This window comes from Ambystoma mexicanum, chromosome 2q, assembly GCF_040938575.1.
Source record: "Ambystoma mexicanum isolate Mex_15411 chromosome 2q, UKY_AmexF1_1, whole genome shotgun sequence".
NCBI classification, from domain to species: domain Eukaryota; kingdom Metazoa; phylum Chordata; class Amphibia; order Caudata; family Ambystomatidae; genus Ambystoma; species Ambystoma mexicanum.
Window position 1 is genome coordinate 339,559,383 of NC_090924.1, and position 22,636 is coordinate 339,582,018.

The window sequence follows — 22,636 nt, forward strand, 5'->3', positions numbered from 1 at the left end:
GTGGAGGCGCCCGATGATCTGCACACCTTTGCATAATGATCCTTCCTGCCTCAGGTGGTGCCTTGCGCAGGACAGTTGCGGCGGCCATGTCGTGGGCCACCACACCAGCCACACTCTGTGGGCCCAGGAATGCGCGGTAGCCACCTGTTCTGGCCATAGCCCCCACTGTATTCATCCCTCAAGGATTGTTTGTTGGTGATCTGGGCCACCATGGCTGTGTTGAGGACCGGTTGCAGTCTGTGCAGAGTGGCCTCCATGTTGGCCGCTTTGGTGTGGGCTAGTTCCCTTTGTCGTCCTAATTCAAGGATTCGTTGCAGGGGGATGCCTCTCTCGCTGAGAATTAGGCGCCTTAGTTTTTCTGAGTGTACGCCGTTAATGATTTGCCTCCTGATCTCCCTCTCAACATTAGTGAACTCGCAGGACATGGCCAATTTTCTTAACCGAGTGTGGTAGGCATCCAGGGTCTCCTCTGCTGCCTGTATGGTGGTGCAGAAGATGAATGTCTCATAGTCCGGGTTCAGTTGGGGGAGAAAATGAGCTGTTAGGGCATCTTTTGCGTTTTGGTACGCATCTTGGCCATCGGCCACATCCAAGGAGTTGAAAATGCGCAGTACCTTGTCACCCACACTGAGGAGGAGGTGCGCCTTCATTTTCCTGGCCGAGGTCACATCTTTGCACTCCATCGCCATCTCGAATTTCTGGATCCACAGCTGCCATCTGGGTCCACTCGAAGATGGGTCGGTAAAGGGGTCAAATGGCTGGACCATTGTCGATGAGCCTCCTTGTGTGCGAGGCTGTGGGGACGTCAGCGATAGGTTTGCCGCAATTCTGGACGGCGTGGTGGGCCCAGGGGTGGACGTGCCGGCCGCCATGTCGACATGTACCTGTTCAGTGCTGTCGTGATCTCTTCAGGCAACCACTAGCGCGGTGAAGTTGGGTCTTCCCTGGCGGTGCCTTGGTGTCCAAACGCTGTATCGAAGAGTTAGGGTGCTGGTTTTTTTCATGTGGATCCGATGCCACGTCGTGATGGGGCCCCTGGTGTGCTATACCAGATGTGAGATGGCTTCACACCGCCCAGTCATCACTTGTAGGGCGAGTGATGATGAGAAGATTGAAGGAGAGAGAAAAAAAAAATGTTTTTATTTATTTTTATTTTTTTTTGGGGTGGGGTGGGTCACGTGTGCGATCCCCCCCGCACCGGGTGTCCAAAAATTTGGCCGCGATGGCTGCAGGCCATCTAGGCGGCGTGAACGTCGAGCGCGTGTTTGTCCTCGTTTCACCTCGTCGCCATTGTTATGTCCCAGCCCTCGGCGTGCGCGCACGAGGGCTGGAGGAGAAAGCTAGGCCGCACGGCCTGTGGCGCAGCGCCAGCGGGAGCTCCAATAACTCGCACGCACACACGGGTGGATTGTCTGCCCCGGAACTGCCTCCCGAGCGCGGGGGCGGGGCTTTTATTCAGCACGCCCTGCGTCACCGCATAGCGGGACGCAGGGCGGAACATAACAGCGGGTGGGGGTGGGTTTACGCACTTCTGGCTCTGCAGGTTTTGGATCTTCTCCCTTCTCTTTGCCAATTTCTAAGATCTTACATGCCTTGCAAGAATGCAATGAAGTCATCCATTATAATCAGCTGCTTGCTGATCGGTCGTAAGCCGGCGCAGACTGCTTTTTGCACCTCCCTCCCCATGAAAGGGTGCAGCTGCCGGTTGCGTTGCAGTCCGTCGGACTCCTCAGAAGAGCTGCTCTCTACGATTCATGATGTCACTGCCTGGCTCATTTCACAGGTAGCTTAGGCCTGCTCCCGTCAAATGTAGCAACCTTGCTGTTACAGGAAAGGATGACACAGAAACACTGGCGAGGTGTTTAAATAGTTTTGCGTGGAAGTGTGCCCGTAGGTGCCCTGCTGGATGGCTTGTGGGGCGCAGGCTGCCTCGGCTGAGTTCCATACAGCTACGGTGAAACTCGCTACTTTCCCCTCTCAAAACTCGCTACTTTCCCCTCTTAAAACTCGCTACTTTCCCCTCTCAAATGGAGTGTACGCAATTCCAGGTTGTCTCATCATATCGCATTTTAACACAATAAAAACGGCAGAATCATTACAGATGCAGGGAACTCATCTTTTAGAGCTCTATCCAGGCGCTCTGGGGCAAAATACATGCACATCTCCTGATTTGCTTATGGATTGCACCAACAGAAATTACTTCACAGAAAGCACATTGCAAGGAGCATCATCAGTCTTTGATACTTGGAGGCACCATGGAAGTGACTTTAGAATAAGTTGTCATAAGTAAGCCAAGAGGCAAATAATTTTGTGAGGCAATATACCTAAAATGCACTGTTATATATGGAGCAAGTAAGGCTTTAAAAAAAAAAAAATAACAGCATCATATATTAACACATAAGCTTTGAAGTGAATCACTTACAGAGCTGCAGATAAGACAGTCTAATTAAATGATCTGCCCAGGATCACACACTGGTTAAAATAGTGAAACCGGGATGTGGACAATTTAAGCAACTGAGCACATCTTCACAGTCATTATTTCATAAAGCATGCAGCATTATGCAAACTTCTCACACCTGATCACTTCCTGCCGTGTACATTTCTAAAGGGACAAATGTCCCTGCTAATAGTCCCCCCTCCCTCCCATCAGTGCCTAATGGCTCACATTGAAATGCTCTGTTGACACAGAGCAACTTGAGAGCCCCTCTGCTGTTGCCCTGAGCTCCTTGGGACATTGTCTTGCCAGAGGTTTCGGAAAGGGTAAGGTGTCCTGCTGCCAGGACAATTACTGTGCTGAGCAGGAATTACTCAGCACACATTGTCCTGCCAGCGGGACACCTTTCTCATTGGGTACCCTCATTGAGGTGCCGAACGGGAGGGGTGGCCCACTGACGAATGTCCCAGTCAGGCTCTAAAAAGAGCCTGTGAGGTGGCAGCTTGGCCCCCCCACTCCCGCGGCTCGGTACGCCACTGTTACTTGATGAGTGAGCCGAACTGCTTTGAGTTGAATGAAACTTAGTTGGTTATATGGTTATTTGTAGCTTAAAAAATCATAGCTGCCAACTCTTAGTGGGTTATATAATTAGTAGCTTAATAAATCACAGCTACCAACAGTGATGGAAATGACTACACAAACTATGGCTGGAAATTGAAAAATACTCCGGAATACTACCTCCTTAGGGAAATTGACCCGATAGATGGGTTCACTGTAGAGGGTGTGGCGTAGCGGTGCAGTCATCATGGGAGGCACGTAAAACACATACAAATAATATTTCATTTTACAGGGTTGACATGAAACGCAGATAAATCACACAATAAACCAGACTGACAATATATATATATTACACATCTCATTGCATAGTGGGAGTATTTGTGGTGTTTCCCTTTTAAGAACATGTATTGTCCCTCTAAGGATGTGTCATGACAGCCTCATACCTGACTGGGAAAAGAAGGAGCCTGCGGACGCACGTGCAATACCATGGCGGTAGACTAAATGTAATGGCACTCTGTCTCTGTGTCTCATTGTGTTGGGCCTGCAAGCCTACCCTGTGTGATCACAGGCCTGCGGCCCTGCTAGTCTGGGTGCAGTCTGGTGCCCCCAGACATGCATGTGTAACCTGGGTGTCTCCAGGCCACTGGCCCTCTGTGTGATCGCAGAGCAGCTGCTTGTCCGGGAGCCCACGGCAGCTGCGGTCTTGTCGTGTGACCACGGCGATCAGGGTGATCCTTGCCACATTAATTGTGTGTTGGTGCCCCGAGCACCCCTTGGGCTGGCCCAGAGTTACAGTGCACACAAAGAATTTGTGTACTCCCCTACCCAATTCAAGGGATAGTTCAATCAGTATTTTGTTAAATGTTAACCCTCAAAATTAAGGGGATCCCAAATATTACAACCCTATATTAGCTGTAATATTTGGTATCCCCTTCAAAAAAAGGATGGGATGGCTTCCAGAAGCTGACACAGTGAAGGCTTATGATGTACTCCCCTCCCCAATGCAAGGGATAGTTCAAGCAGTGCGTTGTTAAATGTTACCCTTCAACATCAAGGGGATACCAAATATTACAACCCTATATTAGCCATTATATTTGGTATCCCCTTCATAAAAAGAATGGGATGGCTTCCAGAAGCTGTCACAGTGTAGGCTTATGATGTTCTCCCCTCCCCAATGCAAGGGATAGTTCAAGCAGTGTGTTGTTAAATGTTACCCCTCAAAATCAAGGGGATACCAAATATTACAACCCTATATCAGCTGTAATATTTGGTATCCCCTTCAAAAAAAGGATGAGATGGCTTCCAGAAGCTGTCACAGTGTAGGCTTATGATGTACTCCCCTCCCCAATGCAAGGGATAGTTCAAGCAGTGCGTTGTTAAATGTTACCCCTTAAAATCAAGGGGATACCAAATATTACAACCGTATATTAGCTGTAATATTTGGTATCCCCTTCAGAAAAAGGATGGGATAGCTTCCAGAAGCTGTCATAGTGTAGGCTTATGGTGTACTTCCCTCCCCAATGCAAGGGATATTTCAAGCAGTGTGTTGTTAAATGTTACCCCTCAACATCAAGGGGATACCAAATATTACAACCCTATATTAGCTGTAATATTTGGTATCCCCTTCAGAAAAAGGATGGGATAGCTTCCAGAAGCTGTCATAGTGTAGGCTTATGATGTACTTCCCCCCAATGCAAGGTATAGTTCAAGCAGTGCGTTGTTAAATGTTACCCCTCAACATCAAGGGGATACCAAATATTACAACCCTATATCAGCTGTAATATTTGGTATCCCCTTCAAAAAAAGGATGGGATGGCTTGGAAGCAGATGATATCCATTTCAGCCAAGCTTATATTTGGAGCTCATTCACCTCTGCCCATTTGCCATAGTCAAGTTCACTGTGCATTGAGTTCCTTTCTGGTTCACTGATGTTTAGGTGTTCCTTTGGCACTTGCTAGTCAATGTAGATGTGCCCACACTTCATGCATTCATCACTTGTGCACTCAATGGTAGATATCTTTTTCCCTTCTAAGGTACGGCCACCTACCCGCACGCATATGCAATCACCCGCTACCAGATCGCACATCACGTCTGCCACTAGAATGCAGCTAAGTACCGTGATAAAATCTTTGGTCTTGCAGGACACATAATCAGTCTCCTTGACTCCCATACTCTCTGACAGCCTCCACATCACCCACCCACAAGCCTGTTCTACTTGTGTTGCTAGCATGGACTTAGCCACCCCACCAACCTTCTCATGGGCTAAAATGCACACATGCATTGAATGTCACTGGGACCAATCTCGGATACCTCAGACTTGGGTCCTCCAAGGTCATGCACCTACAGCGCTTTGAAGCTATACCAATGGCACAAAGGCGCTATACAAATGTCACACCACATTACTATGCCACATGTACATCGAGGGGGCAAAGTGTAGCTGGTGAAACAGAACAGTGTCCTGTTGATGTGCAGCTGAGTGTGGTCCAACAGGAAGCCATGCAAGAGGCTACTGTCCTGGATTCAATGGCAGTACTCACTGGTGTTCATGTTGAAGGAAGACATCTGCCACGTGTGCTTCATGGTGGAGGCAGGCCAGAGGAGGACAGGGGGATATTAGCGGGTACTGCTTTGAGTTAGAGTAACGAGCCACAGTTTTTCCAGGGTGTGTGGGGGCTGCTTTGAGTTTGGAATTTGGGGTGCGGTTTCAACAGGGTACTGGGACGAGGACATGCGAGTCGCAAGAGAGGAGTGGATGTAATAGTGATTGTTTGTAAATAATCCTTGTTTACCTTTTAACATGGGGTGGGTCTGGCGCAAAGTTTGTTTGACATAGCTAATTTTTGCTTGCCGTGGAGACATGTTGTGGACTTTCCAGGCCCAACACGTTCTTCTTTGCGCTACAGGTTTCTTTGCGCTATTGAATCTTTGAATCTGCTCCCCACGCTATTCTTTTCGTCCATGCAATGATCTTTCTTGCGCAAAGTTGTTAGCGCAGATTTAGTGCTTTTTTTGTAAATTAGGCCCATGGACTCCTACTGCAAGTACCATATTCTAAACGTACAATGCTGAAGTGAAATTGGCAGGAAACAGATATTAAAAATATTGAACAGTGATAATTTATGGCATTGCCTGCAGGTATTGTCAAGGATGTATATACTCCATTCCAAACCAAGACACAACATGACTTCAAACTTTATTTTACAAATACTTACTATGTACATGAAAACTTCAAGTAGCATTCACTTTCTTTTCTTTACTTTACTCTTACACATGACAAATATATAGTATGTAAATTGAGGACCAAGTTGGAGCAGCTAATTTTGAAAGTGCTTCTTCCCACAAAAAACATATGCAGCAAATCCACATTAATGTCAATGCTGCTGAGTACCGGCAGTCCAGAAAAGGCATGGGTATCATACAATCACTTTCAACCCAGTCACATACAGAGGCACCCATGGTGGCATAGAGGCTTTCGCATAACCTACGGGTTGTCACTTCTTTGGCATCTCCTATAGCATCTGTAGCACGTAAATGTTGAACACTCATCAGCTGGTCTTTGTTCTTTGTCAGTACAGGCCAAGTGGAACCATAGGTTGCAGGTATCACACGCAATCTAAACAAAATATGAACAGTAGTTTAGGATTCAAGTAACGTTAAATGCGGTCAGCATCACTACATATGGCAATAGTTATTAAAATACTGTATTTATGAAATCAAGGGTAAAGAACATTAATTGAAATGAAAGAAAAATAACACATTACCAACTATGTATGTTAATGCAAGGGCATCAAATCAAAATACTAACAGTTTTACATAGAATAATTTCCACATAGTTGTGTGTCAAATTGTAAATTATTGCAGCCTTGGTGTTCAATACATTGAATATACATATATACCATGTGCAATGTGACGGATCGCAGAATTCAGTCACTTCTCTGCCGGGGAAAGCCTAGCTATGTGAGATAAATCCTGTTGGGGAGAAAAGCCCAGGAGATTTGAATTAGCTGTGCAAGGAAAGCTGAACCAGACCGGGCCACGCAGCCTCCAAGCATTTACACAAAGTGGCGAGTGAAGGCGACATGAGAAAAGGCTGAAGTGAGAATAACTGAGGCAAGGAGACATCAGACAAGTTAGAGTCCATGGAGGATGCGTGACCGGGAGTTGGTGGAGTGTGACGTCCAACGAGGACGCTGAGATCGCACACACACTCGTTCACGGCACAGAGCGGGCACATAGGAAGAGAGAATTAGAGAAGCCAGAAGCCAACCTGACGAACTGTAGCAAGCATCCCATTCTGATCGCAGGACAGTATACCGGGGGATTACCATAAGAAATTATTGTGTGAAAGAGACACTTTGGGCATCCTTTGAAAGCTATCATGTAAAAGAGACACTTATGATATTTTTCCAAAAGACATTTTGCCATCCTGAAGAAAGTGTTGCGTGAAAGAGCCATTTCCGCCCCTCTTAAGGAAGCATTGTATCAAAAGGACACCTTTGCTATTCTATCTGAAAGAATCAAGGAAAAGGGAACCTCCAACTGGTTTTTCGGATTGTTTGTTTAATTTTTAGATTTTATTTTTCACACACTTTTTGCTAAATCAAAACAGAGAAAATTACATTACACATTTCATTTCTTTTTGTTTGAGGGTCAAATACATTTTGGACATAAGGACAGTTTGCATAGTTCTGGGGATACACAGACTGACCTTTAGTTTTAGTTTCTTAGGAAGGAACCTCTCTTTAGGTTAGGAACAGAAAGGCTTTTATCAAACCCCTTTTCTTTAATAAGGAGGTCTGCTGTTGAAAATATTGCATCTTTGTGTCCTTCTCTCGTTTCTGACCCCTCACACCTATCTGCATACCATATTCTTCCACCAACAACCTTTTTCGCTCGCACGGAATTCATCCGAGCAGCATCTACACCCCAATAATATCACATTAGTTCCACCCAACCAATGGGAATGCACTGTATTGAAAAGGTTTTTTAAAGCATGAATCTTTCATTCTTGCTTATGAGCCATCGTTGCTGCAGTTCAGGTGATACCGATAAATATTCTTTCATAAAATGTTCTCATAAGACTACTTGTGACTTAGCCAATCTTTGAAAAAAATAACAGTTAGGAATGAAAACAAAACACTGAAAATCATATGTATTACCCAATGTTGCACCCCATCACTCTGTCCATCAACGGTCGAAGTAACCTCTGCACAAATGTGGCACAGATTACTCATGTCATCTGTAAGAAGTCATAAAAATACAGTTTACTATTTGTACATGAAATATTGTAAATATACAGGCAATTTATATTCACTTTAAAGACACTGTATGGTAAGTTACTTCATGAAAATCACCTGAGCACTTGAAGAATCTTGTCAATTAAATTACACACACAATATACTTCACACATACCAGAGGTACGTTGTATCTTATGGCAGTTTAATCAAAGTTGTTCACAAAGGACAACGCAATGTGCATCCTGCAATAATTTTAACAATATCATATAGCCTTTTATCCTGACTTTAAGTGCCAGTAATGACATACTTTTTTAGCGGTAGGGCACCTGCTAAGCTCCAGCTTTTGGATGGACATAAGTCAAGTGCCCACCAGCAAACTCCTTGTCAGCCCATCTGGTAAAGTGCTGGTATTCATTAAAACTGGAACTTTAATTCCGGACCGCCGAAACTGAATGAGGCCCTTTGATTGCATGCTTACAGCTTATTTTTTCGTTTTCAATATCTTAACAATGTGGTCCAATGTCATTCTCATGACTGTTATGTTGGTGTTTGGTAGGCAAGATTGTATGCAGAGACCCTCAGGGAGACTACGCCAGTCTTGTCCTCTTGGTATTAGGTAACCCACCTATTGGTATAGGTCTGTACTACACAAGTTGGTAATGTGACTGAACATCCAGGCTTATCTCAAGAGGGTTCAAAGTGATCTGTAGAGCTGTAGCATCGAAATGCACAAATACAAGTATTCAAATAACACTTACACTCAAGGTTTTCTAGTAAAATAATTATTTATTTAATGGTTAGGTTTAGATAAGCATTTTTTAAAAAGGACAATGTGCAACAATAAAAATACACTTCATAACACGTTCTCACAATCAAAATAAGCAAGTAGATATTCGTTAGAGAAGCTTCATACACACTTCCTACACCCTGAGGTGACTTCACTAACTAGGACAGTATTGGCATTTATATATCACTTTTGTGCTTGGTAAATTCTGAGGTTGGCAGAAAGCAAAGGTTAAAGGAAGGAACAAGGTTACCAGGTTCTCAGAGCATGTGAGCACTTTCAAATCCAATGAAGTCTAGATAAAAACCTTTACCAGCAATCTTAGTTAAAAACCAATGTCTCACCTATGAGGGACAGTTAGAATCAAAGTCAATGGGACAGAAGAGTCTGCAGGGAGCCAAGACAGCCAAAGTCAATTTGGAGCAAAGTCTATGGAGCTGAAGCACTTCTTAGACAGCAAAAAGTCTTGCACAAAGTTGGAGAGTTTGTTGCAGAAAAGCACTGTTGGGACACAATTGTTTAAATTTTGTCAAAAGTTAGAGCTAAAATAACTCTAGAAAGGCAGCTACTGCAAGTCTCAACTGATACAAGCAACCTACAGACAAAGAGGTAAGTACCCCTGAGTCAGAACAGTACCTTAGGTTATAAGAAGAGGATCCAGCTGGCTTCTATCCTGGTTGCAGACTTGCAGATCCTGGGTTCCTGGGCCTCAGTCGTGGGGACAAGAGGGAGGACGTCTGGAGGACTCCTGCACAGCAGTTTGGAGGTCGGCGGCAGCTATGTGCTCTTTTCAGTTTAGCGGCCCTTTGCGGTTTCAGCTACCGTCAATTAGCACCACCGCAGATCTTGGAGACTGGATGGCCTTCCTTCGCTCTCTGAGTCCAGCGTTCTGGTGAGGTGACTCGAGCTTGGGTCGTCCTGCTTCCCGAGAGTCCTCAGGATCTTCCTGGAGCTTCGGTATGGCTTAAAGACGATGCACTCGACTATGGATTTCTCAACCCTTGCACTCCGTTCCAGCAGTACAGGGAGTTGGGGAAGGTCTTCCAGCAAAGTTCTTCTTGTGGTTAGCTGGTCTCACCAACCCAAGGGTAGAAGTTGTCCTTTCCAGAGCTTCTCTTGTCAATTAGGAAAAGTAGTTTCAGCACAGCAGCAGGGTTTCACCAAGCAGTTCAATGGTCCAGGAGGATGCAGCAAGCTTCTCTTCACAATTCCTTTGTCGGATGTTTCTTCCAGTGGTGGACTGTCTGTTAAACGGGATATCATATTGTGCCTCCTTTATAGTATATATTGGCCTAAGCCCAGTCGCTCTGCGAAGAAATCCGCGTTGTAAAGTTCCGATTTTAGATCGACTTCGCCGCCATTTTAGGTTCATCCGCCATTTTGATTCTCGCTCCAAAGTCACCCTGTGTTCTAAAATGGTGGACAGTGTTCTTCTGTTTGTAACATGGCCGACTCGACTTTCGCATTTGGGTTAGTGCCTAAACTGCCCGCAGGCCAAATGTTAGGGTCATGTAATAAGACCTTGTCCTTCGTTGACCTGTGGATTGAGGATTACCTGTGCCAACAAAACCGATCCGTGAGTATATATTAAGCACAATGTTGTTTAAATACTGAATGCGAACATTTGAACTACATTGTATAAAACGTGTACGAAGGCTTAATGTTAAATCTGAAGATACACTGTTGCTATTGTGACCTGTTTGTGTATGAAATAGGAATAACCCATATGCATATAGATGACCGAATTAGTAGTGAACCCGGCACGAGCCCCTAACCCGAAGAATGATTGGCCTATAGGTGGGCTGGACATCAGATTAGAAATTGTACAAAAGAGCAAATGTTCTGATGTACAGTCCCACTCACTACACACACTGAAAGGGCTGGTATTCGATGTGATGTACTGAGGGCCAGATAGCTATCTGATACTTTGTTCCTTTGAAAACTGTTCAGTTACTTTGAATAAAGATCTGTGAATCTTTATAACCCGTGTTTGGTGCATTTCCTTTGAATGTTCTCGGCCTCGATATTTCCTTTTGCTTTTACATGTCTTCAATACAAGAAGCCTCGCCTTTCATGCAGGTTTCTCCCATTCATGCACAGCCTAGCTGACACTAACAGCAGGCTGGCTGTCCTATAAGGACAGCCAGCCAATAAGGACTGGGTGCATTCAGGTTACGAAGGAGACTAAGGACAGGGAGTTTCGGGCACCTCCCTCGCTTCCTTGTTTTGCGTGCAGAGTAAAACCCAAGAAAGACCTCACAAGCAAGAAATGGCAAAAAAAGAAGACTGGGGCCGTTTTGACAAAATGGTCACCCATGGGCTGCAGCTGACGATTCAGCCAGCGGTAGAAATGGTAGGAAAATTAATCCACTGCCACAAGCCATTAAAAGTCATGAGGGTAACATAAAAAAAGATGTTACATGAGTAAGTAGGAAAAGGAGCTACTAAGTAACCCACCAGCACTCCACGTAAGATGGTGTGTGCTGGACCTACAAAGAGAAAAGGTAAGTAAAGTCATTTTCACTTCACTATACATGGGAACTGTAGTTCACCCAAGAAAAGGTATTTAAACCTTTAGAGAAATCTAAAGGATTTCTTTGTGACACTGCACTGAAGGTGCTGTGTGTCACCATACACAAAGTATATTCCTATGGAGTTTGTCAGACTACAAAAACAAAGGAAATGTAACTACAAATCAGATCAAAACACATGAGTGAGTGAGAAAAAGGGTGTCACTCGCTCTATGGTTAAAAATAAAAAGTCCTAAAGTCCAGCAAGAGCTGGGGTCTCTAAGGTTGAAGGGAATTAGCACAGAAATGTAAATTGTACCTAACAGTGTTTTCCCAAAATCTATGCCCAAAAGTACCAACCACTTATATCTTTTTTTTAAAATCCTGGAATGGGGCTTGCATAACAGCCTGAAGTAGCTTTCTATTTCTTCCCTTCCAATTTCAATGGCTTGACAAGTAACAGCTGTTCCGGAGACAATGGGCCTCATTACGACCCAGGCGGTCCGGAAATAACAGTGGCGGTAAACCCGCCGCCACCGTTGTTTCCGGACCGCCTGATCCCGACCCCTACAGGCGGGAGGTGATGTTCCCGCCAGGTCTGACCTGGCGGGTTTAACACCTCCCGCCTGCAGGCGGACGAGGAAACACCGGCAGCATTACGAGATGGGACTCAATGGGAATGGGGATTTACCGAATTCCGCCTTTGGAATTCCCGGGACACTAGGGTCGTAATGCCCTGGTGTTTCCGGGAGTCATGGAGGCGGAATGGTAATACGAGTCCAGCGGTAACCAGGCAGTTTTACCACCTCGGTTACCGCCGGACTCGTAATAAGGCCCAATGTCTGTCAATGCCGGTATATTGTATGCAATTACTCTGCAGACAGTTCATGAGAACTGATCATAAAATAAATTGACAATGAAAAATAGTACATACTAATTCTTTAAAATCTGGTTTAAACCTATCAGGTTCTTATTTCTTTTTCTGAAGAAACATATTAATTAACATATTAATACAAACAGGATTATGAACTAAGACTTTACCAGAAGCTGCAGTACCTGACTGATTTATTAAGCTCTCAGCTATCTCCCTTCGATATTTATTGAGTGCATCCATGCTACTCTCGAAAACAACTGCTTCCTCCTGTAAAAGGTATTCTGCAAACTAAAATTATAATAATTATGTGTTTATTTTGCACAATAGACATGTTAGCAGGTCTACAACTACTTTAGCATTTTTCATTTTACATATGTGCTTCTAAGCAGAACAGTCAAGTACAAATGAAATGCTTTGCATAATTGATAGTGACCTAGACAAATAAAAACCGTACTGTGACATAGTAGAAGAGAGCTGTTTTGTACAGGATTTATTAAACATGTATATTCTGTCTGTCGGAAACATAATGTGAAAAATATACTGATACATTACCTTGCAGACAAAAACACCACAAGATATACTGTCTAGTTGTTTTGTATGTGCAACACTGGAGCATGTCCACCTATAGACTGGCACGTTTTTCTTCTCAAAAAAGCCCTAGATAGTAGAAAAACATTGCAGTTTTGAAGATGTTAAACTTCACTTCATAGCAATTCATAGGAATCTGTATAACATTAAGGTGGAAATTACAAATCAGCATTTTAAAACACCCAGTTTTAAAAATGTGGATAACGTACTATCAATTACACTTGTCACAAACTTCATCAGGGCTAGTGGCCTAATGGTGTTTTTTTAATGATTGACCGAAGTGTGACCCATAGGGAAATGAGCTCATTCATCCTCCAACTTTAAAGGGACTGATCTAAGTAGATTTTGATTTAGCCAGGAATGAATATTCCTACAGCACACTGATATTCATGGTCAGCTTCTGTGGTAAGCTTGCACAGAAGCTGCAATTCCTCAACATCGTTTTAGCACAAAACGGTGCCGAAGAAGAACATACATAGATCTGCATATTTACCTGAAATGTTTAAGTATAACATCCATAATCTTTGTAATACACATTGGCGTGATCAATAGCTACCTTGTTACTTCTTTGCACTTTTGAATCTGACTGTCTAGTTCTCCCAAAGAGTTCAGGTATAACGCTCTCTTTTCACTGGGGTATATAGCCTAAAATGTAATACATTTTTGTAAAATAAAATTCGTTTTTGTTTTTTAAAGTGCTACTAATCATATTTGGAAATAAAAATACCAGATTTACATTTGTAAATTATTATTGGCATGTAGTTGTATATTTGTCATGCATTAACAATTAATGGAGGATACTCCCACAATTAAACCTTTAACTGTGGCATAGTAACATATACAAAGGTGAGTTACACATTCTCAAACCTAGTTGGCCAATTTTGCTGTACTAGTCGTTATGAAGATTTATTTTCAGTTGCTTCATGTCTTCTTTATTTATGCAAACCTGAAAACATTGATGGGTCCTCATGACTCGTGAGATTTTCGCTGAGTGTTGAACCTTCATGTGAAATGAATAAACACAATGGTCGGCATTACAAGGTTGGAGGTAGCCTTGCCCCGAAAACTGGCAGGCTACCTCCAAACTTGCAAGAATGTCTGGCACGCGCAAATGGGCAATTACCGGGGTATTCCGGCCCCGCCGGACCCGGTAATTGCCCTTTCACGGGTGCCGGAATCGGGTGATCCCCATTCCCATTGAGCCCCATAGGGCTCAATGGGAATGGGGATGCCTGTAGCACCGGCACCATTCATAATCGTGCCTGTGCTACAGTCATGCTGTGCTCGCGGGTGCCTTTCATTCCGCCAGGGCTGTCCTGGTGGAATGAAAGGCACATGCAAGCACAGCTCGGAGTTTGCCGGTCCGGATACAATGGTACTGGCAAGCTTACCGGTACTGTTGTTTCCGGGCCGGCAAGCTCGTAATGAGGCCCATTGTAGTGTAAAAGGAAATGCATTCATGTCCCACAATCTGTTCCTTATTGTATCCCATCAGAAAGTGCAAGGAGTGTTGCCTTCAAACCGTTCTAGGCTCTTTACATAGCTAAGCATTTCAAATGCAAAATCTGTGCACTCTTCCGTTGCACATATGATTATACTCGGTAAATGCTCAGAAATTAGATGATTGCTGTGGTGTTCACTGTAGACTCTTTGCAAATTAGCCTTTGCAATTTGTGTCATACACGGTTACACACCTCGCAGGTTAGCAAATTGAAATACTAAACATAGGTTACTATATTAAATGGAAATGTATCAAAATGCACTGTGCCTTTTATTTTGGTTTCAAAGTTCATAATTGAGCAAAAAGAACTAATATTCTTGCATGATCATTCCATTTAACAAACTTTGGGTGATGTTTTCCCCTGTTTCATTTGAGTGTTAGGAGGGATAATGGTTAGTTCATAAAATGGACCAAATTAAAGCAGCACACGACTCTAAACATAAAGCACCAACTTTAACATGGTATATATAGGTAATCCAGAAAGCAGCGTTAGCATAACTATACAATTCAAAGACGCATTTTTTACCACTTTAGATTTTTCAGTATTCGAATACATACATAAAATTGTGTATAACCTTGATTCTACATGAAACACTTGTGTATAGGCACGTTATAAATGCCATATCATATCATATCATACATCAGCTAAATTAATGACATATGAATTACCAATACTTTGTAACAAACAGGGAAAATGTACAAGGAGATAGTACGATTCCCTTACCACTAATGTCCAATGATGAGCATCATTAACAACTCCCAACAGCATCTTGTACTGCAATGGAGCAACCTATAAGAAGGATGAAAGCATTGAATGTGAGATGCAGGAACAATTGCCCATGTAAAAATCCAGCCATTAATTATTTATTAAAGAAAAAGGAACACCAAGGTCTGTGTTTTGTTTAATACCAATTGATAACAAAAAGAGAGCAAATAATGGTTAAAAGGAAAACAATACCATTAAGGTGTGAGCACTTTACTGGTCAGGTAAGAGTGGTTGGCAAAAGTTAAGGCTTAGCATGCTACCCAAAAATCTCTCACTTCGCCTGGATTTGTCTATTTATAGTCGGAGATCAAAGTCACCTAGTTGGTAGTTTGCCAAATCCTGAGACTTAAATCCAGCAGTCCTTACGACTTAAAATCCTGGATACAAGAGGCACCCAAGTGCAATAACAATTAATTTATTCCAGATAAAAGAAATTTCAAAAAGAGCAGAAAGAAGAATGCGACAGTTAAGGGCCTAGTCAGACTGTAGTGCCTGTTCCACAGATGCAAAATGCCTGTGGCCAACTACTGATGGGTGGATAGGATTTCTTCAGTCTGCAGCAACTTCATTGCCATAATTATTTCTACTGAACAATCCAGTTATGTCATCATGACATAATAAAAGTATAGCTAGGCTTTAAGGCCTATAAAGTGGATGGCAGATGTTCCAACCCAAGTCACCCCTAGGCTCTCCTTGAGCCAGTACACCACAATGTGTATCTACTCTATGTGAACCATGCATATAGTAAGGAGTTGATTATAATTGTCACAATTCACTATAGGACACATTTGTTAAATGTACCAGGGGCAACATTTTCAACATTGTACGCAATTTTGTATGTGCACATTGCAGTCAAAAATGAATAACATTATGTAAAACCTCTAACCTGTTTCATTAATGGTGGTTTTCCATGCCAAATCAGGGTCATGGCGTAGCTATCGATATAGAACACTTCATCACTGGATTCTTTATTATGTGTCCGTACTTGTCCGAACAAGTGTGCATTGATCACCTGCAATACTGAACAATGTTACAACTGGAAAAGTGTGAACCAGGTACATATATAACTCTATTGCTAAGGGATTTAAAATTGAGATTTTTACCTGACTTTCCAGCTGCTTGCCTGGTTGAAGGCATACAGGATCTGAGTCGAAGATGTTGTAATGACCGATCTTTGAAACCAATACATGTCCTGTTACATTGTTCCAAACATCATCAGTACCTGAAAATAAATCACAGTCCTAGGTAATGACAACAGCAATGCAAGTATTAAAGTTCACTGTGTTCATTTACTTACAGTGATATGGTTCTTTGTATTCAACACAATTAATGGAAACACTTGGCTTCTCCAGAGAACCTAAATCTGCTGTGGTGGTTGTCTTTTTGCAAGGAGCGGAGTTACAATGTGCATTCATTTCAGAAACTTGTCCTGGTAATTCATTGATCACACAGCTGCATTTTTGTTGCTGTTGTACAGTGCATGTGTTTTTATGGCTCACTGACATAGTCAATTGGGTTTCAGACCATGCAGTGTTTATATCTGAAAGTTGTAGTGTAGCTGCAGCTACATTTGTCTTAGCAGATATTTGTTGATTTCGGTAGATTTTGACAAGGTTTTGAAATCATCCAAAGTGGATACACTTTCTTTATCTATACATAGTTCTTTCAAATCCGATGGATCTGTGGGATTTTTTAGGACAAACATTGGAAGGGACACAGGAATCTCGTCTGGGACTGGACCTTTCAATTTTGTCACTTTACATTTTAAGATTTGTGTGGGTATGTGCTCAGTAACTTCCTTAAATATTTGTATATGATCACTGTTAATTTTTGGAAAACGGTTTCCCGAATTGTCACGCAGATCTATGAGTTTACCAGAAATGTTTTCAACAACAAAAGGTCCGAAGAAGGATGGGTCTAACTTTCCTCCTATTCTTTGTGAGGATCGAATGTTTTTTCTCATAACCCTGTCACCGATCTTGATTTCAGGGTCCCGTTTTTGTGCCATCACTCTATTTTTTATTTTCTGTGCAGATTTGTTCAGGTTTTCTCGAACAACATCTAAGACACTGTCACAAAATGAAATACACTCTGATATAATTTCGTAACCAGCAAACTTCTCAATGTCCGCTTGTGGAACCTAAAACATCAAAACAAAGTACTTTATTAATACTCCTGTATTAGTGTAACAAAATATGGTTATTTGCAATCCGACGAAAATTCATCAAATCGCAACAGAATAAAATTGCAGCAATATTTCACATCTTATATTTCACTTTAAAAAAGGCAGAACAGAATTAAATCTGTTCACTCATGACATAATGAAATTGGCAGGTCAGGTCAACAAGAGACACAAAATCAAGAGACTCAGGCTGGCAGTAAAACTTCCAATTATTGCCTCTTCACTAATGCTTGTTTCTGTCTTCACCATAAATAGCACTTCCAGATTATAATTAAATCACAAAATGGGTACAGAAATAAAAGATAATCACAATTAAGGAAATACCTCAAATGATTCTGGCACTTCAGAAGGATACCTAGCCTCTCGTCCAAACAAAAGGAAATATGGGCTATATTGTGTTGTCATTTGTTTTTTGGTTCTAAGTCCGAACAGAATGGCATCTAAATACAAGTCCCAGGAATCTGGTCTTTCCTTAACTAACTTGCACAGTGATCTAAAAAAAAAAATAACTTATTCATCATGTTTGAAAACGATTCACAAACAATTAATGTGAAAACAAATAACCTACATATTGCTTTTCTGTACTTATTACTAATGTTGGCTAACAAAACAATGACATTATAAAAATCCTTTTAAATGGTTTGAGGTATTGATCAAGAAAGGAATCCAGTGATGAATGATCACATGTAAGTGTTTCCAGCCGGGTAAATGGGACCAACAGATACTTTTGAGGACAACGAGCCAGGCTCCTGGGTGCTTGCTGGGAAATGTAGAGAATGATCAAATCATTACAGGCAAGTTGTACAAGTCTTAAGCCACGATTTACTCACCTGAAGTATTGCTTTGGTTTTCTATTGTGTTTATTAGTTTGAAATATTACTTACATACCTGAGTATACCTTTATCTTTGTTTGTGTATATATATATATATATATATGTATATATATACATATATATATATATACACAATAAATAACTTCTTTGCTATTGGGCCTATGTATTCTGAGTTCATTGTACTTACCTACAACTCACATCTCTCTCGTAAGATAAGTCTGGCTGCTCTGCCACACTAAAAGAAAACTTGAGCAGTGCAGACTTACACTAGAAGCTGGGGCTCTGTATACCAATGGATCATTTCATAAAGTCTTACCACAGGTACACACTTTAGCAAATCTCCACCCAACATTGACATTAAAGATAGTTAAATATAAGATACTGTCAAAAATACCCATGCGATATTTTTGAGCCCATAATTTTCAAATGACATCATGTTTCTTAGATTAACTTACCGTTGAAATGTTCCATTCATTTTTTCCACAAGACCATTGGTTTGTGGGTGGTAAGGCGATGAAATACTTCTCTTTATATTGAGCAATCTGCACAGAGCTGCATTCAGCTACAAAATAATGAAAACATTAAAAACAGATCTGTAAACAAAAACATGTCAGTTATGTTGACATAAGCTTGACAATTCAGCTGTGGCCATGTTCTACATTTTACATTTAAGTGTGTGTGTGTATGCTAGTCTATCCGCTCATTTTCTAAGCCAAGGATGACCAAGTACATGAAGAGATAACTAACTTACTATATGTACCTGTGTAGATCCCGGGACAATTATATTGAAGCCTGCTGAGTGTTTGTGTTCTGGTGCAAGAGTGTATTGTAACAGTATGGCAGTATAAAATATGTATTTAAGAAAAAGCTAGTATTCTGCTTTCTGACCTGAGTTGCTTCAGAAAGGACAGGAGCTAAAATGTACATAACTGTAGGAAAATTGACAATCAACTCTTTTTAAAGTGGATGAGTCCATGGCCTTACAATACACATTTTCTAAAAATCACTATCTCTTGAATATTTTTGCAAACACACTGCCTGAAACTTGCTACATTCCATCCTCTAATGTGAGTTGGCAAATTGTTTTTTCTCCAGCCATGTATGTCAAAGGGAGAGGCTGGATTGAGGGCTGGAATTCATTGTGCAATATAAAGTCATATGTCTTGCAACACCTGCAATTGTTTTATATTTTAAAAAGAGGCTAAACTGTACTATTTTCATTGTTTTAGAAAAGATGCAAAAACAGAGAATTCAAAGATTACAGACCTTCTGCAGTTATGAAAATGTATTATGGACAGAGATGCATGGAAAATTGACTTTATACCTTGCTTCCACCTCTGTCTTGCAAACTTATTCGTGGGTCCCTCTCTAGACAAATATAATGAGCTAAATTGTAAAACAGGCTAAGGGAAGGGGAGGTTTGTTGGGATGCACATGCATCGTCCAAGCCTGGCCAAATGATTCAGACTATGGAAAATCTATTAGCTCATGAGAAAGTGAACATCCGCGGCAGCAGGGGCGTGGGGATTGCAGATGAGAGTTGGCCATATGATAGGTTTGCATACAAAAATATGGCGTAGGCAACAAGTGTATCTTTCAACTAACAGAGTTCCATGTTAATTTGGTTCTACAGGACCGTCTGATACTTTTTCCATTTTGTATGCAAATTAAATGTTTTCCTTACAAAGCAGTGCATCAACCCTTTTCCCCTACAGGAGTGTTTTTATTGTCTGTTTGTCTGGAGGTCTTGCCTTACAGGTTCAAAGAGTCGAGAGAATACCATGAGAAATACAAGAGGAATACTGCTTACCTCATTATTGAATTTGACAATACAATCAGCTGCATCTGCTGCTGATTTGCTTTTTAAAGGAAATGCTTCAGTCCACTTAGGGAAATAAACCACTATTGTGCATATGTACTCGTTATCCCTTGTGGTTTTGTTCAGTTTGCCAATCGAGTCCATGCCCACCAACTCCCATGGTTCAGTAACCTAAAAGAAAAATGATACTAAAAGTGCATGATCTACAAACCAAATGCTCCACAATCTTAAATCGTTTTACCACGTTTATGAATTACTATGTGTATCCCCCTTTTTTGCGGCATCTAGAAAACATGCAAGCTCATGACATCACTGTAGAATTGGCATATATTTAGTGAGAACAGGTTAATCAAATACAACCATTGCCTTCTGAATAATATAAGGCTTACCAGTATTGGGCAGTAGTCAGTAGTTGCCTTGATTTCAATTGGCTTGGTTTGGCACTCTGGGCAATGTGATACCTAAGGAAAATAGTATAAACGTATGAATTTAAGTGTAAAAAGAAATACATTCAAACACTCCCAACACTGAAAGTAAACGTTACCATAGCCAAAGGGCCTGTCTTTCGGCAACTACTCGCCAGCTTCAAGAAGCAAAACACAGAACACCATTGACACAAGCAGTGATCAAAAAACTGTGGGTAACCATTGGAGACACTTACTTTAGTTATGGGTGGGTCTTGTAAAGGTTGGCTGAATAAGTTGGCTGATAGGGGCAGGCTATTAGGCACATATTAAATATTGTGTCCAATGAAAATTATGTACTAAGAGAAATGTCGTGGATGTGAGTGTTCTTTGAATTAGAATATGTATGAAAACAGAAAAAAGGGTGAAGTGTAAAAAGCCCTGAGGTCACCACAAAAGAGATCACTCCTAGCAATCAAATTTAATAGAGCGTAACTTTCAGTGTTATTTGTAAACAACATTACCCTTTCTGATGGGAAGGTAATCCCAGATGAATGAAAGAAGCTTTGAGCAAGGATTTTGGGTCCGCAACTAACAAGCATGACAGAGTTGACATTTTAATGCAAACAACACTTACGCTGGAATGGTTATGCCCAACAGATCATTTAATGGTTATTTATTATTAGTAAAGGGATCCTGGTTGCAGTGCAGAGGCAGCTGAAAGGCCTTGGTCCACAAAGTAGTGTTACCCAACATGTGCCCATAGGATGGTTAAGAAGCAGATTTGGAAAATAATTAAGTGTTAGACATGTCTCAGTGTGTGTAACTATATTAAAGAAACAACATTAACAAGTAGTACAAACAAAAGAATCATTACCCATTTACAAATGTCCATATTCATGTTGGGCCAGTAGTAACGCTGAGAAATGGCATGGCACGTTTTACGAATTCCACAGTGTGCTCCTGTAGCGCTGGCATGAAAATCCACAAATATTTCATTTGCTTCCTCAGTGGTAGAAACCACTTTCGAACTTATCTTCCTGCCATCCTTTCCAAATGATACATAATACAGATCACCCCCTGTAAGAAATGAAAGGTGTATGAAAGAAATGTAAGTTGTGCCAAAAATGGGTCCTTCAAAAGTGAATTTGTAAAGCAATACTTCTAAAATGTTATATATTTAGGCCTCTGCTGCCATTTTCCATTACATTTAAAGTACAATGGAAGGGCATAGTCCAGCAAGATGGCAGCAGAACGTACACCTACCTCAAATGATAGCTTTTCCACTGGCACCCTCTAGCACTGGAACGCTCTACCAGTGGCCAATCCTAATTGTCATTAAGCAATATGTTCACTTTTCTATTTGGACAAAAGACAAGCAATATTAACACTGTAAGGATTATCAGGTAACTAAGATTGGTAAAAGCCTGCAAGATGTTCGCTTCTTTTGACAGGTTTGGAGTATGGCTCACAGCTGGGGTCCCAGAAATTACACCATAACACATTCTGGAGTACATCTCTACTTTACACTCCTCTCGTTTCAATTGGTAGGAGCTTTCACATTTGTCTTTCAAAATATTCTACCACGTCATACTCTACCACATGTTCCAGTACAAAGTGACAGTAGTTGTGTTCAAATTGAATTCTAGGCATAGCATTGACTATGGTCTCCCATTTTTCGTTGTTCACAAGATGCAATGAGTCCAGAACACAGCCCATCTACATCTTGGACACAAGAAATATAACCCCATTACTACAGCCCTCTCCAGCCTCCATTGCCTAAAGGTTTAAGTATGTTGTGTTCAAATGTCTCTGCATAGTACAAAAAGCCTTCACCATCCTTTATCCATTTGAACATACCTCTCCACCGGCTGCAGTACACTAACTGTCGTCTCTAAAGATCTTCCAGTTCCCAACCAAATTTGCCTCCCACAAAAGGAGCTACATGGCCAGGGGATAGGTGCTTGTGGGTTTATAGTTCTTGATTTCCTGCATTTTAGTAGGATCCATCCTCTAAAGAAAAAAAACATAAGTAGTTGCAAAGAAGTCAAAGGATACTTTTCTGTAGTCTATGATTGTGTATGTAATAATTATAAGGAAATAAAAGGTGAGATATAGTTAATCTAAATGGACATTGTTGGATCAA